Source organism: Myotis yumanensis, unplaced genomic scaffold (assembly GCF_028538775.1).
Source record: "Myotis yumanensis isolate MYYU_CA2020_CCGP unplaced genomic scaffold, mMyoYum1.0.hap1 SCAF_8, whole genome shotgun sequence".
NCBI classification, from domain to species: Eukaryota; Metazoa; Chordata; class Mammalia; order Chiroptera; family Vespertilionidae; genus Myotis; species Myotis yumanensis.
In genome coordinates, this window is record NW_027223759.1 from 17,606,930 (window position 1) to 17,612,928 (window position 5,999).

Consider the following 5,999-nt stretch of genomic DNA (forward strand, 5'->3'; position numbering starts at 1 on the left):
ATACACTGTTGGATATAGGTCAAGGCTAAATACACATTCAGGAGCTAATGGCACCTAGGTGAATGTAAATTCATTGGGCTAGGAGGAAATATAATCTTCAACATTGAGAGGTCTCATTTATAAGAAGAAGCCAGCAAAGAATAATAGAAATTGTCAGAAATGGAAGAAAAACCAAAGAATGTGTAATTGAATAATAACAATGATGATTAGCAATTTCTGTGCCAAGTACTGCTTTAATTGCCTTAAACTAATTTAATTCTTACCATTTCAAGAGCAAGGTGCTGTTTTTATACTATTTTATAGGCAGGGAAACTGAGGCACAGTGAATTAAACATTTTGCCCAAGTTCAACATTGCTCTCTGATATGCAAAAGAAAAGTAGCTTTTCTATCCCCTTCCAAAAAAAAAAGATGTCAAACTTTACTGAGAGACAAAATACAATGACAGGAAAATAGTCATTGTATTTGTAACATGGAGACGGGTTGTTTCAGTAGAGATAGCTTTTTCAGGGTAACATGGTAATAAAAGATAGATAGATGGGGATTAACAAGTAAGCAGAAAGTAGGAAGTGGGAACCATAGCCTTACACAACTCTTGGGTGCAGTTCTATTACAGAGCAGCACAAAGACATGGGGCTGTAGCAAGAGAGGGATTTGGGATTCAAGAGAGGTTTGTTAGATATGGTGTCTGGGACCTATGAACCAGGAGGTCACAGTTCAATTCCTGGTCAGAGCACATGCCCAGGTTGCAGGCTCAATCCCCAAGGAGGGTGGCATGCAGGAGGCAGCTGATCAATGATTCTCTCTCATCATTGTTGTCTCTCTCTCTCTCTCTCTCTCTCTCTCTCTCTTTCTCTCTCTCTCTCTCTCCCAACTCCCCTCCTCTCTAAAATCGATAAAAATATATTTAAAAAAAAGAAATAGGCAAATGACTCAAGTAGACATTTTTCCAAAAAAAAAAAAAAAAAAAAAAGGCATAAATGGCCAATAGGCACATGAAAATATGTTTATCAAGAGGGCTATGTAGCCGAAACCGGTTTGGCTCAGTGGATAGAGCGTTGGCCTGTGGACTGAAAGGTCCCAGGTTCGATTCCGGTCAAGGGCATGTACCTGGGTTGCGGGCACATCCCCGGTGGGAGATGTGCAGGCGGCGGCTGATCGATGTTTCTCTCTCATCGATGTTTCTGACTCTCTATCTCTCTCCTTTCCTCTCTGTAAAAAAATCAATAAAATATATTAAAAAAAAAAAAAAGAGGGCTATGTAAATGAAAACCACAATGAGATATCACCTCACACCTGTTAGGATGCCTATATTTTTTAAAGTATTGGGGAGAAATTTGAACACTTATGTACTATTGGTGGGAATATAAAAATGGTTCAGCCACTCTGGAAAACAATATGGAGATTCCTCAAAAATAAAAAAATAAAACAGAATTACCATGTGATCCTGATGGGAAACATAAAAATAGATTTTTGGGAGGGGGCTAGCAATCTGACTCTGTACCTAGTTAATCAGTATCCCTAATGCACATTCTTGCTAGCTGATAATCAACTCACTGCCCCTTCTTTAATTATCTGGTCTTGCAAGACCTATTTACCTAAATACTCACATTTTACAGAGGACATAAATCATGAACAATACACAACCCCCAGAGGGGGTTATCAGTGCTAGTGTCAAGCCAGGCCTTTAGGTGTGGTCTCATGTCCTCCATCCCAACACACAGGGCTTTTTGCAAAACCCGTGAAAGGTCCAGAAGTCTGATCCATATTTGGGGGACAAAGAAACCAAAGGGTATAAAGAAAAAGCTTCCTCCATATTGGCTTGCTCAGGACTTGGAAACAGGCTCTCCTGAGTCATGGTACTAGTACATCTGGAAATAAATGGTTTTTTTCCTATATCTCTGAGTACTCCTGTGTGTACCATATTTTCTGGTCGCCTGATAAATTCTGTAACAATCCAGTAATTCTACTTCTGGATAGTTATTAAAAATAATAGACATAAGGATGTCCATGAAATATGTTCATTGCAGCATATTTCCGGTATTCAAGATGTAGTAACCACCTACAGATGACTGGGTAAAGGAAAGGTGGCATATGCATAAAATAGAATATTATTCAGCCTTAAAGAAGGCAATTCTGCCATATGGGACAACACAAGCTTTGATGACATTATGGTAAGTGAAATAAGCTAGTCACAGAAGGACACATACTTATGATTCCACTTATATGAAGACTAGAGGCCCAGTGCATGAAAATTCGTGCACTGGGGGAGGGGGGCCTCAGCCTGGCCTGCCTCCTCTCACAGTCCAGGAGCTTTCAGGGGATGTCCTACTGACGGGTTAAGCGGGGAGCGGGTCTAAGCCACAGTCTGGCCTCTCTCTGCGGGAGGTGACTGGGCCAATCAGGGGAAGGCGCCGCCCCCATCACCCCGCTGCTACTACCACTGCCAGCTGCCGCAGCTGCCTGCCCTCAGCCCTTACAGCTGCTGTGGCTTTTTCCGTAAGGATGTTGGAAGATGTCCTGTCTATCTGATCTAATGAGCATATTACCCTTTTATTAGTATAGATTACAAAATAGTCAAACTCATAGAAGCAGGGATGAGAATGGTGGTGGCCAGCGGCTGGAGGAGGGGGAAATAGTGAGTTGCTATTCAAAGGATATAAAGTGTCAGTTATACAAGATGAATATGTTCTGGAGAGCTATACAGTATAATAGCTATAGTGAACAATACTGTACTGTGCAGTTAAAATGTTGTTAAGAGAGTAGAACTCATGTTTAGGTTTAAAAAGGGGTAAAAAAAAATCTGGATTTTCTTCAGCAAAAAAAAGTGGAGGTTTCTAAATCAGGATTCATCAGTTTGGGCCACCTGATTTGCATGGCCTAGTATATATGCAAAAAATAAAAATAAATCCTACAACAGAATCTGAAATAGAGCGTGCCTACAAATTTAACTCTGTCCCATCTCAAAAGTTAGGCCAAATTATATAATCAAATACTAACTTAAAGTTCCTTGTGAATATTGAATTTTATCCAAGGAGTTCAAAGCACTTGGTAAATAAATAAATGTTATTAACACTTATTGCTTACTATGTCCATGAAATGGGATATAAAGATGCATATTAAAATCTTGGTTTGCAAAACACAAAAGCAAATTGTGTAAGAACTCACTGAGCTAAACTATGTTTTAATAAATCTAGAAACGATGGTACTGAAATAATGATAAAGCAGTCATCAAACATGAATCAAAAATATTGAGAGATTAACTCTGTGCAAAACACTAGTCATTGCCTGCTCAGTTGCATACAGGATCAGTTGCAAAAACGTTTTTGGGAGATTTGAGCTATGTGTGTTTTCACTGGGCTGAAAGACTAAATGCCTTGATTGATTGATGTTATGAAACACACAAACACACCGAAATTTTTAAATCCTCAGAGATTACCAAAACAAGATTTTTCTAGAGTAGATCAAAGTATATACACATTTTTAAGTCAGCACAGCACTTGAGAAACAAGACTAACATATTGTTTCTCAGGGGTAATGGGCTTCTCATTAGAAGAAGAATAATTCCTGAGACATCAATTGTTTGGGGGATTCTTGGTGAAAATCATTCTAGTAATCTGAGCGGCATTAAGGCAATAATACAGCAAGCATACAAAAATATTCACAGCTACTCTCTGTTCCCTGGGAATTTAGATGGGCAATCCCATATGGTTAAAAGTGCTTGTTATGCATGGCAGAGGATGATTCCAAAACAATAGAACTCACTAAGGAATAGTAAGACGGAGTTAAAAATGAAGGGAACCTTGCTTTTCTGATGAAAAGAGAGCTGCAGGCAATTTTGGCCAGTGGCTGCCAATGCTATGTCCTCTTCACACCATCTTAGATGCTAATTTTGTGCAAGAACCTGACTATGGAAGAATTTAGTTTATTCAACTACTTGTTTCATCACAATAATAATCTCAGTGAAGACATCTGACTTCTCACTCTCTTTGCTGCCTCATATTATTCAGCTGCTACAAGATGATCTGTATGGGAATTACTGGGAATAGTTTGAGTGGAAAGAGAGCAAGGATGAGAATCTTCTTGAGTGGCATGGTTGCAGGTACAAGTTGTTGCCTCCATACCCCTTAGGGGAAAATGACATTGCACATAGCAGAAACAGCAGCACACTCCTCTTACTACCTTGCATTTGTGAAGGAATTTCTTTTTGGGGGAGTACAGGGTGCTTCTAAGCAATGCTATGGGTGCTCCGTTTTCATGAGGACCCTGAAAAATAAGACAAAATAAGTCTCGGACTCATAAACTGGGAACAATAACTTCGGGAGCAAAGTCGATTTTGTGCACTCAGGCAATGGGATTAAATGAACGCCACAAACTCTGCTCTTTGTGAAAGCTAAACTTCTCCCGGCTGAAGAGAACAGCCACAATTGCTCAAAATTCCTGAAATAGGCCAACCATTTGTCCAGAGGGCGAAGCAACCCTGCCCGACTGGCTCCCACTCGAAACCAGTGTCAGGTTCCTGACCTTATGAACTCCCAGATGGAAAAGGAGGAGCTGTTCTCCGTAACCCCTCTCTCTCTCTCTCTCTCTCTCTCTCTCTCTCATTAAAGCAGGTAATGTGGTGGTTTGTATTGTCATTCGCTGATTATCTCTCAGACAAAATTGAATTGTTATATTTTATTATGGACTTTCCATCCTTTGGAGATTGGATAATATTTTTTTAGTTTCCTTTTCTTAAAATGACACTGTTCATTAAGGGAAATATTTTTTTCTTTCACAGTGGGTGTTGCTGGTAGATAAGCATGTCCATGACTATAGTTGCGCTCTAATAGTTCACTTTTAAGAAGACATTATTGTGTTCTTCGTGATCTACCACCTTTTTTTCTCTAAGTGTTTTCTGAGTGGGACTGGTGACAATAGGTCTCAGAAATCTGGAGAAAAGTGAGGAATGAGACTTCACTGTCTAAAGCAGTGACTCTTAGAATGTGGGATTTTTTTTTAACAGGAGAAAATTAAAGTTTAATACAGGTGCATGTGGAATTTACATAGGCATGAAACATGGGGTATACAAGACATTTTTAGACTAAATAGAAAGGGGGAGGAGACAGAGTATTAGATTTCAGAAGTGAGAATGGGCAATTTACAGGTCATTGAGGAAGAGCAGAATATACATGATAGGAAAATTCCTGCTGGGAGACTCAAAAACAATGAGACCTGGGGTACCTAGTAAGGGTAATTACTAATTTAATTTAAATTAGGCTAAGGTAACATTTTTAGTGCTTCTTCCTGAACCAGGTTTCTCTGTCTAAATCTCTTGGGCAGGAAAAGGTAGGAGGGTCAAAGGTTGTGGATGTCACAGGATTCCTTGAAAACTTGTTAAAAAACTAGGAAGGTACATTAGAGAGAAAAAAAATGTTTATATGCTCACAAAAAAAAATCCTATATAATAAAAGGCTAATATGCAAATCGACCAAATGTGGAATGAATGGTTGCTATGGTGCACACTGACCACCAGGGGGCAGACACTCAATGCAGGAATTGCCCCCTGGTGGTCAGTGTGCTCCCACAGGGTGCGCACTGCTCAGCCAGACGCCGGGCTCATGGCTAGCAAGTGCAGCAGCAGTGACGGGGGCCTCTCCCGCCTCTGTGGCAGCACTAAGGATGTCTGCTGAGGGCTCCTGGACTGTGAGAGGGTGCAGGCTGGGCTGAGGGACCCCTCCCCTGAGTGCAGGAATTTCGTGCACCGGGCCTCTAATATTATATAGGATCTCGGGAACTTCAGAATCCTGCTGAAATGCACAATGGTCCCTCACCCAAAAGTTTATGAATATTAGGTAAGTCCTGTATAATGAAAGGGTATGAATATTTACTGAGTTTTGGAATACTTTGCATGCCCCACTATATCTCAGCCTATGGCTGAAGTCTTTAGAGCTTCTTAGTTAGCCCTATTGCTCTGAGCTACCATAAAAAAAAAAAATACAGGTCAGTCTTCAATAGCAAG